At 30.1% G+C, this 13,535-nt stretch overlaps 1 non-coding gene across 1 annotated transcript; it reads right to left on the bottom strand.

Annotated features, from left to right (window-relative positions):
• Positions 1-12,971: 12,971 nt before the first annotated feature.
• Trnae-cuc lies at positions 12,972-13,043 on the bottom strand. Its single transcript has one exon. It is a non-coding gene; the product is annotated as a tRNA-Glu (tRNA).
• Between the last annotated feature and the right edge of the window lie 492 nt (positions 13,044-13,535).

Here is a 13,535-nt window from a genome sequence, read left to right as displayed (position 1 = left end):
TGAAACAAACTACATAACGATTATTTATGCAACTGTGGCCTAATTATAAAAATCTCCTTGAATAAAATAATAATAAAGCACGTTCTATATGTTATTGTTTCTCAGATTCTCTAAGTTTGCCATGCGTAGAATTGTGAATTGATTGAATACACTGAAAGAATATTTTGCATTCGAAACGACCAGAACTAACTTAGGATCAGTATTTATTATTGCACACTTTCATCATATAGCTTTGTAGGCTTGGACTACTGCAATGCATGAAATTAATTATTTCGATTTCTTATTTGTTTCATCATTTCTGAATTAGAAAATATAACATTTCAGTATAACGCATCAAGTAGGCATTAATAAAATGCGTAGCTACAATTTTTAATTTATAATAGATAAAATAGTTACCTTAGATCATCTTACAAATCGAATTACTTCTTCAGGAGGTTTAGTGACTTATATGTCTATAAGTATATAATTTAGAATGATGTCGCTATAGTATAAACTATGGAAAAGCAAAGATAATTGGTTTCACACAAAATACCGGCTACTGAATGAAAGTAAATACTGCATACTGCAGAAAATATATGAAGAAGATTCTCAGGGCGACTGAGTGACTTATATATGTTTCAGATTTTTGATCGCAAAATCTTTTTTGTTATCCTCTGTTAAACAGTGATAAAATAAAATAGTTCATTTTTCATCATTCCTAAATAATGTACGTAGTAAAAAACTCTTGTTATTTATTTCTAATTTAATATTTAATTGGGACGTGGTACCATACCCGTGATTTCAGCCCTCCAAATAAACCAAATAAGAGAATATATATAATATATATATTTATTTATTTAATTTAAAATGATGTCGCTATAGTAAAAACTATGGAAAAGCAAAATAATTGGTTTTCACAAAATAGCAGCTTTCTGAATAAAAAATATTTATTTTTTTTTTAATAGTAAAAATTGGAATTCGTGGATAATCGAAGTTCATACTGAAGAAAATATATGGAGAAAACTCTGTAAAAATTTCAAGCAAATCGGTTCAGAAGTTTTGAGAAATCGTGGATGAGAGTTAGTACCAACTAGTAACAGTTGCGATCCCGGCCTCGATATCGAGCAGTATGATATCAAATTTTCACTTGAGGCATGGGTGTAAAATATAATTTGAAGTGAAAATCGTCTTTCGTGGAATTTGCTGCATCACAAAACCAACACTATTAGATATGCATATATAATAATTAGTACATAGTAATAGCAAAAGATAAATTGTTAATATGGTTGCCGTCTCGAAGAAAATAACAGATTAGGCTAACAATAAGTTATACCTAAGAAACATTTTCAAAAATTTCAAATTTTTTTTCATGCTATTTCCATACGAAGCTTTGATTGAATTGCGCACTATCTAAAAGTTCATATTAAAAGCTAAAACTTTGAAAGATTTTTTTTTATCAATTTGGAAGCATTTAGGCTCCTGGGAGCAATAAAGTTCGAAAATGTCTATAAAGGATTATATATACATATATAATATAATACATATATATATATATATATATATATATATATATATAATCATAATAAGAATAATAATAAAGTGTACAGTAATTTTTTGCAAATGCCCCACTGCTCATTTCTAGAATACAAAGCATTAATAGACTCTCTCATTCTCATTTAATATTGATGCTTCCCATAACATCAACTGTTTTTCAATGTGACAGAAGTGGAATCCGCGGTAAGAATTTTCCATAAAACCCGACTGCGTCTCGTCTTTCAAATAGAAGAAACGCAAGCAAAGTCTCCAGTTTTCGCAATGCGATGTCGTCGCTACTATTACACTGATATTGTTCTTTCAATATCATCCCCTTTGGGGAAGGTGGAGACTCACCCCTAGACTTGGTGGTGAGGGTCCGCGCGCTTGTTCGCTAGCTCGCGTCGCCAGAACACTATCAATCACTCGAGAACGAACGCGACACTGCAATACCGAGACTCCTCAAAAGAGACTGTTCGGGCCGATGCCGAACTAGGGATGGTAATAATTGTCCCTCTATTTGAAAAATCGAATAACAATCTGTGAAATATTTAAAGATATTCAATACAAGACACTTCAAACTACCTCCTCCATATGGACCTCAACTCTTAAGTAGGATGAAATCAATAAAACAACTGAAAAACACAATGATATGTATATGGATAAATGACCTATGATAAGCAATAAGGTAGGATTTTAGTAATCCATTTAGTATTTTTTGCAAATTTTCAAAATTTAACTATTCTAGAATATGTGCACAAGAGAATTTTTTTTGGTATTATATTAATTTTGGATACATCGTCCCTCTATTTGAAATATCGACTAATAATCAGTGAAATATTCAAATATATACAATACAAGGCACTTTAAACTACCATCTCCATATGGATCTTAACTATTTTTCGAAACATGGCTGTTCGACTACGATAATCATCCCCTGTTTAAACAGGAATTCCTTCTTCGAAACTGTCACTTTCGATACGATAACCACGATTTCTCAACTTCTACTTGACCGATTTACATGAAATTTCAGTTCATGCCCAAATTCCGATATTTACTATTTTATAAAATTTCAGATTTTTTTCAAACAGTTGCTATTTTGTAAAAAATAACTTTGTGATAATATGTACGAAAAATAATTCACACGAAAGCGACAATAATGTTTAATAATAATGTTTAAAAATGTATTTATATTTTATTTTTCAGATTATTTGGAGGATTATACATATGATGGGAATGGTCAGGTGTCAATTTTTCAAGACCGGCCACTTTATCAGCTTCTAGAATTGAAAGTTTGGTACTATTATTATTTTTTTTCATATTTTCAAAACATTGTACTTTAATAACTTGTAAAAAAAAACATAATAAAATAATTATTAGCCCTTTCTTACGGCATTCAAAAATCGCACAAAATTCATCCCTCTGAACCAGAATACCCAATGTAATTACCCAATTCATTTTTGTTTATAAATTTTGGTGCTAATTCTCGGATAAAATAGAAATGTTATAGTAATGCTTTGCTTCGGGTCTATAAGCGTAAAATTTGCTAGTCATAAACTGTAAAAAAACTATGCATTTGCTGTGTGATCAAGCGTTTTACACATAAAGTCTAACTTCACTTATGTGTTATCAAAGAGATATCATAAAGTTGCAGTTATAATAAAATTGTTACTTGACGTTTGCGCGTTTTGAGTTTAGGTAGGAACTGAACAACGAATAAGCAAATATTCTATTTTATGTAGACCGTTTATTTAAAGGGTCAAACCCCTTATCAAAGTTGAAGTACAAATATTAACCAATAATTGTTGTTAAATCAATCTTGCTTCTCGTAAGATCGAGTAAAACCACTCTCGTACATATATATACATATATATATATATATATATATATATATATATATATACATATATAACCTATATGAATACAATGTAGTTTTGCAAATTTATAAAATCGATTTCGACATCCCTCGATTTTCACCCCTTATGTCAACGTTGACGATGCTGGCAGAACGAAAAGCGCTTTTCCGCAAGCATTGCATACTATTGGAAAGGAAAGTAAGTCGCTTTAGATAGTTTTCATTCATCAATAATATAGCTATATAATAATTAAAACTTAGTAATAAATCTTGCAATTAGTACTTCTTTATTCGTAAATATACTTATGCATTAATAAATACACCTATCCCCCCGATTTTTTTACACGGAAGATAGGTTCCATAAAAAACCGTATAACTCAAAAAATACACTCTTATATGGAAAAATTGCGATAAACAAAAATCACTATAAAAAGCCCTTTTTGTTAGTTTTTAATATAATGAATAACAAACACACATTGTCGAACTATAATTTTTTTATGAATTATAGAATTAAACAAAAATTATTTTGCTATTTGCTCGCTATGAACAAATTCACTCTCAATTATAAAAAATCAATAATTAAAAACAAAGTTTAAAAACAATGCTACAATTTGCTTTGGAATTTGAAACAAGCTAGCTTATACACGCATAAAATTTCGTTTTGATGATAAAACAAAGAGTTCCCATCTTATCTACATATTTTCATCATAGACGTATTAGACAAAGTGCAAAGAATTCGTAACCGTTACATACATTCTGTAGTGTTGTATTTTGACAGTAAAACAATGAAAATGATATTGTAGATATAAGAAAATTTTAGTTTAGTGTTTATAATTTGATAAATACAAAATTAATAAATTTCATTAAAAAAATATCTTAAAAACCGTGTAAGATCAAAAACGTATAAAACGAATTCCGTGAGGATAGATGTAGTTTGCTTAATTATTAACTACCCGTAGGAAATATTAAATCATAGTATTAACAAAAATAAATCTTAAATGAAAATTTGTATATATCTTTACGGTCCAAAGATTTCTGATCATTTTGGCGTACTTAGGAATAAATGGATGTGTATGTGTATGTATAGTATAGTATGTATTGTATGTGTGTATATGTGTGTATATATGTGTATATGTGTGTATATGTCTATTTGTGCATGTGTGTGTGTTTGTTTCTATTTGCAAATACAAATTCTTGCCAAAAAATATAGACAAATTCTTGCCAAAAAATATAGACAAATTCTTGCTCGGTATACGGTTCAACCGATTTGAATGATTCAAAAAACATTCGATTCCTATTGGTAAAGAAATGTGCTGATTTGTTTTTGGCAAAAATAGGTCTAGCCGTTTCAAAGATACGGGACAAAAAGAACCATAAACGGTAATTCAGTTTTTGAGATAACGGAGCATCCGATTTTCTGATTGAAAAACTTTTTACTACTATTGACAAAATGAAGAATTGATTATTTTTTTCCCGCAAGTTACAGCAATTTGCCTTGAGGCACGATGCCATGCACCACTAGTTTCTTATTCCTTTTCACACAGAATAATACAAATCATTATCGTATCAAAACGAAATTAAAAACGGCTGTGGAACATTGCGTCAGATGCTTAGAATCGTTTCCGGCCGATCGGGAAGTTCTTTTTTCACCCTCGTCTTGAAATCTCGACCCACGCCATCGCAGATCATTCACAAACACTCGCGCACACAGAAACACGGAAACACACAATCCTCCGATGAAGAGAACGCTACTCTCTATGGCGTCTCCTTTATTTCGCAAAACCAACCCCCGCCCCAACTGAACATTTCAGCACCCCATTTCAGCAGTCAGCCAGATCCGGAGGGAGAACTACGCCGCCGTACACATTCTGGAGGGATGATTACGTGCATGTGGGTAATTTTGGAAATGGTTCTCATTATCTTTTCAGATCTATTTTTATCCAAATAGTTTCTTACAAAAAAGTTTTTAAAATATCTTAGCACGTGCGATGTGCTTATTTCAACTAGAAGATAAAATTGAGATAAATTCGTTACTAAATTCTGGATTATTGCATAGTTACAGAGCACTAATTGCAAAGTAATAATTGTATCCTACACAAAAAGTAACTTGGTTAATTGTTTTTAGAATGCTGCAGAAAACTTTTTTACTTAACGCAGAAATAGGTTTCAGAATTCATCGTTTCCACAATAAGAATTGATAGGTCAAACACAAAAAGTGAGTTAATAATAGTTTGGAAAAACAAATTTTTCGCTAATTGTTTCGCAAACTACAAATGTTGTTTATCTAGACAAAATAAAAAATTTGCCAATGTTTCTCATAATTTTCAAAACCTATATTATTTAATAATAAGTTTATTATACAGACATATTTTACAATACGTTTATTCTCTATTTTAATTCTTCCTTGTTTTTTATTTTTTAGATTAGAGATTCAAGAATATTACGCAGTGGATATGTAGGGGCCGTAAAATAGACCAATGTTAAAAGCAATAATACGGCAAAGCTATGCTACGTAGCACTTTCCATACAAAATGGTACTAAATACTGTCAAAATGTGGTTACTGTGCTGACAGACTTTTTAGATAAAGAAAATCTAACCTAAATAACACACAAACGTCAAATGCACAATCGTATCAAAGCTGCATCTTTGTGATGTTGCATAATAACATATGAGAGAAGTTGTATTTGTCTGATCGCACAGCAAATACATGGCATTTTAACGGTATTTAGTACCATTTTGTATGAGAAGTGCTACGTAAAACAGCCTTGCCATAACATTGCTTCATTTCACGGCAGATTCGGCTACTCAATAGACCTTTTCACCATTGCGAATAATATTTTATCATGATTAAAGCAATCTGTGATTTATTCTCATTTTTTTTTCTAATTATTGCCAATTGTTTATCAAAATTTCTTTTAAGACACGATGACGCTCTTGCATTAGTGCTAATTTTAGGGTGAAGTAAGTCTATGCGGTGAAATATAACTATAACATTAAGAGATAGATTACTGTCCACATAATTAATAAAATTTCCAAGATTATATTACAGGAAGCACAATTTATTTTATCTAATTTAACTTATTGTTATAGGAGCTTATTCTAAATACAAATAGATGCACGACTGTGATCAAATCATTATTACCAAATATTTCTCTAACATAGTTAATTAAGAAATATATGTATCTGAAGTTTACTATGTTCATCAAGACCAAGTACTCTATCGTTATACCAAGTAAATTTTAATTTTTACAGACGTCAAAAAACTACTAATTTTCTCAAACTTTGATGAATTTAAATTAAACTACTTGTCATAAGGCCGTATAATTTCAGTAAGATCTATAAGACCATGATATATATCTCCAAAAAAAGTTCCATAGAAATAGGCTTAAATTTCTTTTTCAACAGTTAATTACAAGAAAACGGCTCAGTAGATTTTCACCTAAAACTAATCAGCAGCATTCTCAACTAATATCTTTCGAACAGTTTTTGATTTTTTAAAATCGATTCGGTAGTATGAGCTTAAATGTGGACGAAAAGTTTAACACTTTTTTTCAAACTTTTTGAGAAAACGCCGATTTACGGCAAAAATTCTGTTCACACACACACATACTTTTTCCAATTTTGATGAAAACAAACATCTTCTTCGGGAAGTTAAAAAGCGATATGGAGACTTCATAGCGCCATGTTGAGCGCCTGGTTGTATAATCGTCTGGTTATCGACCTGATATCAAACAGTGAAGATATATACATTTTACTTAAAAATATAAAAAAAATATTTCCATGCGAAAATATCTCTTACAGGCATTGCTGCATGACGTTAAAAATTATCACTACTAGATTGGGTTGCCTTCTTTAAAATTACACGTAATTAAGAAGTATTATGACAACAAACAATAGAACTCGTAAGCTCTGATAGCTCTTTAATAAACTTGAGAAAAAATAATAAAATATTTGTTCTGATTCTTTGTTTGTTGAATATTGATTAATTGAGATTCATATTTATTCCTAAAAGTTTACACAATTTATATAAATGAAATTTTCGACACATCCAGTATTTAATGATTTACTCTCACATTTCACTCGATTCGGCAAAGCTTCGTCTCTATTGCGTTTATTGTGATTGACTCGTCGAATCGACAACAACGCGAACACAAAGTTTAATTTAGTTATATCAGAAGAGAGTAGTCAAAGAACAAGATCGTCCTGATGGCGTTCGCTCACGCCACTTTTCGCAGTTTATCGCGTCAAACAGAGAATCAATTACTCGTTTGATGCGGCAAACTTTCAATCCGTATTCTCGGGGAAGACGCGAGTCGAGTGTCTTTCGACGCTCCCCGGAGCCTTGACAGTGTGCGTGCTTGGATACGAAGAAAGACAATTGGTTCCTAAGGCTCGGTTCACATGTTACTTATTTAATTATAACACCTTGGCTTTAAAACAAAGCGACATTTTGCTGGAATATAGTACTGATAACATTCACACTTCCTTTGAAAAAATTTGATTTTTGACAAATTTTGATATTTAAAAAAAGACTTTTTTGAAAAATTTGTATTTTGATTTTTTTTGAAAAAAATTTAAGCAATCGCGCTGCATAGCTAATTTGGAGTTGAAATTTCAAAGCGCGTAAGCACCGCGTAGTTGTCTAACCTGTAAATATTGGTACGGAGCCCATATAAATGCACACAAAATTTGTACTTAATTTAATATTTATAAAATATCTGATAATACGATATACGACCGCCAAATCGCATTATTATTCACTTTTTTTATTGAATCTCCGGAGACGCTGGACCTGCCTTTACAAAAATTTCACCAGTTGTTCACTTCGTCAATACAAGTTTTTTGAATTATTCACAACGCCCCGTTATCTCAAAAACTGAAATACCATTATTGGCACTTTTTGCCCCGTATCTCCAAAACGGCTAGACCTACCTTTTCCAAAAACTAATCAGCACGTCTCCTTATCGGTAGGAATCGAATGTTTTCTGAATTATTCAAATCTTTTGATCCGTGTTTGCGAAACCGTCGACAAAAGTTTGTATCCGCACACACACACACTTTTAAATGCATTTTCTCTAAGGTATGTCAAAATGTTCAGAGACCTCTGAACCGTAAAGATATATAAAAATTTTCATTTTCGATTTTTTTGCGATTACCATAACTTACCCTAAGGGTGTTAAAAGTAAGTTGAAAAACAATAGTAAAATAAACGCTAATTTAAACACTTGTTTACGAAAAAATATACTGAAATGCTGTCTTTAAATATGATGTAATAATCATGAAATCAATGAAATTATACAAGAAAAATGCGAGTGTCAAACGTCCACACCCCCAGGGCGGTTGTGACTGTCACTCTCGTAGCATTATTTTCATAATTATTATTCATCATTCTTTATATAATCATTCATGTGCTCCTCCATAATTTAATGGTTAGAGCTATGGGATGCCGTCAAGAAGTTCTAGGTTCGATACACTCTACGAATAGCCCGAAAAATATAGATAGACATATGTTTGCTAGTAAAAATAGCCTTTACCAGGCATTATCGAATCCGATAAAAAATCATCCGTATTAAAAATTGCTAATAATAAATTCATAACATAGTGAAGTGCATCTGTCTTTAGACAAGTCAATAAAAATGAATCACAAAATAAATAAAGCATGCAAACATAGATACTGAAAACCGCTATATATCACATCTATAATTTTATATATTGTCACATTTACTATTTTTTGTAAATGCATTGTGATACAGAAATTGACAATGTTAGATATACATAATCAATAGACCAATAATTTAACTATTATTATTAAACATTCATCGACGTATAATTGGCAGTGTGAATGAAGCCTTATTTCGGTTGTTGAGAATATTCGATAGATTATACGAGTATTTGTGTGGGCTTTAGCACAGTTTGCGATTAGACAGTCGGGAACTTCTCAATTCTCGATGATATTTCGATGAGAAAACAAGACGTAAATGTTTCCGAAAATGAGGGAGAATATTTGAGTATGATTTATCGAAGATATTAGTGAAAATACTTTATTGATGGATGTTCGATACACATCGTTATTATCGTTTCAATATAGATCAAGTTATCAGAAACTTGTTAATTTTCAATGATATGATTCCATTTACTCTTGATCTTCTACATTACTCCTAACTAATTTCCAAATGTAAGTTTAAACATAAAGCAGCTAATGCGTGAATATTTAAAAAATATTTGTTAGTATGAAATAACCTAACATAGAAGAAGTACATGAGAAATTGTTGATTCAATTTTGTTTGTTAATATCAAAAGAAAAGTAATTAATTATTAAAACTATCGAGCTTATGACGAGAATATTCGTTAATCACAAGGTAAGTTGCACTGTTGAGACATCGGATAAAAAATCTGGGTTTATATTCCAAAATTGAAACTTTTGGACCAATTTTGTCGTAAAATAGACCAATGTTATGGCAAGTTTTATGTTACGCTGCGTTTTTCGTATAAATTGATACTAAAAACTGTCAAAATGTCATATGGTTGCGTTAAAGGTATAAAACCTAACCTAAAAACGCATGAACGTCAAAAATAGAATATTAACATAAGTGCATCTTTCTGATGTGTTATTCACATATAAGTGATATTACATTTTATGTGTAAAACGTCTAATCGCAGAGCAACCACATAGCATTTCGACAGTTTTCAGAACCATTTTATATGAAAAAAACGCAGCCTAATATAGTCTTGCCATAATATTGGTTCAATTGAAGGCAGAATTGACCTGTTTAATACTGCTTTTTTTTTTGTGTTCACTTGATGGAAGTATGTTTTTAATAGCTCTTTTCATACTTATATAAGTTAATTGAAACAAATATATATATGAAAACAATATTATATTATGATAGTATGATAGGTGTATGCAATTTGTATCTTTATGTAAAAATTAATGTATGTATTTAAGTCAAATAAAGCAAATTTTCAAATTAAAATTTTTAAATTTTTACTTTTGTGTTAACAAAAGGTTTTATTACATACATATCATACTTAAAACAAATTGAATTAAATGGAATATTATACTTGTAAATGTAAAAAGGCAAGAATAGTTTTTTACGAAAAGCAAAAACTCTTTTCAAACTAGACAATAGAAAATGTTATCTAAATAGTTCAATCTTTTTTCAAATTGATTAAGCATATTACTTCCACACTTCAGAAAGTTTATGCAACTGGCCTTAAGGTAAAATGCCATTTGCAACTACTTATTTTATGCAGTTATAGCCTCAAAATAATCTAAACATTTCAGAGTATATTTTATTTCCTTCAAAAATTTCAATTTAAATAGCAAATTGTCGTTTTTTTATATGCATGATCAATATACACAAAATCAATAAACAAGATTCTTCTGCTTTTTTATGACGAATTTATTCGTCAATCACAGTTAACAGATAAATAGCATAAAAATAATCACCAGTCAACAATGTTTTAAGAAACGTATATGAAGGATCCCCAGTATCTCTGGAAGTGCTGAAGTCGATAAACCGATAGATAAACTTTACAAAGAAAAGCAAATAATTTAAAACTCGATTGTTACAATACACAATCGCTATCTATATTATCAAGTTTTTAACAATAACCAATTAATAATCAGAATTGCCATTATATAACTCGGCTCGAAAACGCTGGTATGCAATCACGAGCTTATTTCGACTCTAACAGCGCTGTAGAAAAACGCACCTCACAATGAAAGCGAAAATATAATTAATCAACAAGTTCAAAAAAGATTCAATAATAATTCTATTAACTTATAACAAGATAATAAAACAAAAATTGGATTTGATATCTGATGGCAATTTTGTTGATTAAATTTTCCATTAATCATCTTCGAAAAATACAACCATAGGCTCAAATGTCCATTAAAAAGTTACTTTTCGAATTTGTGAAACTATTGTATCTCTAATATTCAATATAAACTTTCTATTTTATTAATTTTAATCGTGCTTTGTAATGTACTAAACAAAGAAAAGGTGTATTGTAATTTCTTAAATTTAAATGACTGACGTACTTAGGCATCAATCTTTTTTCAACGATAGTTATTCACCAATATTTTTTTTATTAGACATAATTATATTTTTCTCGTTAATTTAATAGATAATTCTATACATGTATATGTCAACTGTACAGAGAATTAAATTAAAAACGTAAATTAATTATTATTCGAACAAAAGTTTCCATTACATAAAAAACATTCATTAGTCTAAACATTCGCTACTAGTGATATGTAATTATTTATGAAACCGCATATTCACCGCTACTGAATTTGAGTGATAATAAAAAAATAAATAAATAGTTAAGAAATTTTAGTCTAAACTAGTCGTGCATAGCATTTTGCCTCGAAGTAAATTTCTGGAAATTCCCGTACCTTAATGAAATATTTGTGGAATATTAAATGTTCTCAAATATATTATTATAAATATTGTAACTTATTATTTTTATGAGAACAGAATATAACAGCTTATGTATCGAAAATAATATTTTATATAAATTATAAAAAAAAACTTTAATCGAAAGCAATCGTTTCGTCAACACATGCAGAAAGTTTTTTGAATCATTCAAATCGAATGCTTAATTCTCTCAAAAACTCCCATTTTTTGCACATTTAGCTCCTTATCTCCGAAACGGCTGGACTTGACTTCACCAAAAGCTAATCACCACTTTTCCTCAACATTACAATTGAAATATTTATTGGATAATTCAAATCGGATGCTCCGTTCTCTCAAAAACTTGATTTCTATTTTCTGTACTCTTCGCTCCGTATCTCCAAAACTGCTGGACCTTCATTTGCCAAAAACTAATCAGCACATCTCCCTATCAATATAAATCAAATGTTTTTTGAGCCATTCAAATCGGTTGATCCGTACATCCAAAAAATTCTATTCATACAACATACATACGCACACATATCAATTTTTTCTAAGGTTGCCAAAATGTTCAGAAACCTTCAAAACGTATCATCACGTTTGAAAATTTTCAATGTCGATTTTTGGACGATTACAATAACTTACCCCACGAGAGAAATTTTACGCTTAAACTGACTGAGCTAACCGAGATATAGTATAAACGTATTTATTGAAATATCGGATTTTTGCACTTTTTGCTCCATTATTCGAAATGATTGGTCTTGCCTTTGCCAAAAACATATCAGCACGCCTCCCAGTCAATACCAATCGGAAGTTTGAATGAATCATTCGTATAGGTTGATCCGTGCGCCCGAAATCGTAAACACAAAATTCAGGAAGTTTTGAAAAGTAAATTTTTTTTCTTATTTATTTATTATTTTGTCAATCAAGACTTAAAAAGTCTTATAATACAAAATTGCTTTTTTAGGTAATAAAGAGAACAGTAAAATAAATTAAACAATATACATGATAAGTAATAATAATTAAGAAACTATTTAATAATATATTTGGAAAGTAGGATTAAAAATAAATTCCCATGCGCTAAGCAACATGGGATATGACCAAAATTGATTGTTTTGGCATACCCTAGAAGAAAATTCAATTAATTAGAATTAACTGTTTAATTTTAGTGCATAAATATTTGAAAAGTAGGAAAAAAAATGTAGGCCCATGCGGGGAATCGAACCCCGGTCTCCTGGCTGAGAACCAGGTATCCTAACCACTAGACAACATGGGATATGTCAAAAACAAATTGTTTTGGCATACCCTCGAAGAAAATTCAATTAATTAGAATCAACTGTTTAATTTTAGTGAATAAATATTTGGAAAGTAGGATAAAACTAGTGGTGTGTATGGCATCGTGCCTTAAGACAAATTGCTGGAACTTCCCGTACCGTAACGAAATGTTCGAAGAATATTAAATGTTTTCAAATAGATTATTATAAATGAATACTGTAACATTGTCTAATATTTATAAGAATTATATAAATTTAATTGCAAAGTTAAAAATATTTGTTTGAAGTATATTAGAACTTAAGTCAGAATTACAATTAAAATCTAAAATATTTTCGATATAAAAAAAATCTTAAAAAAAATTTATACAATTCGTTTTTTCCAAAAGCAATTATTTTCTTAGAACAAACAGAAAGTTTTTTTGCCATTTTATTGCACATTTAGCTCTGTTTCTCCGAAACCGCTGGGCCTGCCTTTGCCAAAAGCTAATCAGCAC

The sequence above is a fragment of the Ctenocephalides felis genome, unplaced genomic scaffold (genome assembly GCF_003426905.1).
Source record: "Ctenocephalides felis isolate EL2017-DRISC unplaced genomic scaffold, ASM342690v1 CF-g0.4_SCAFFOLD_01886, whole genome shotgun sequence".
Lineage (NCBI taxonomy): Eukaryota > Metazoa > Arthropoda > Insecta > Siphonaptera > Pulicidae > Ctenocephalides > Ctenocephalides felis.
Note: the sequence above shows the minus strand (reverse complement) of the source record. Positions and strands in the feature narration are given on the sequence as shown.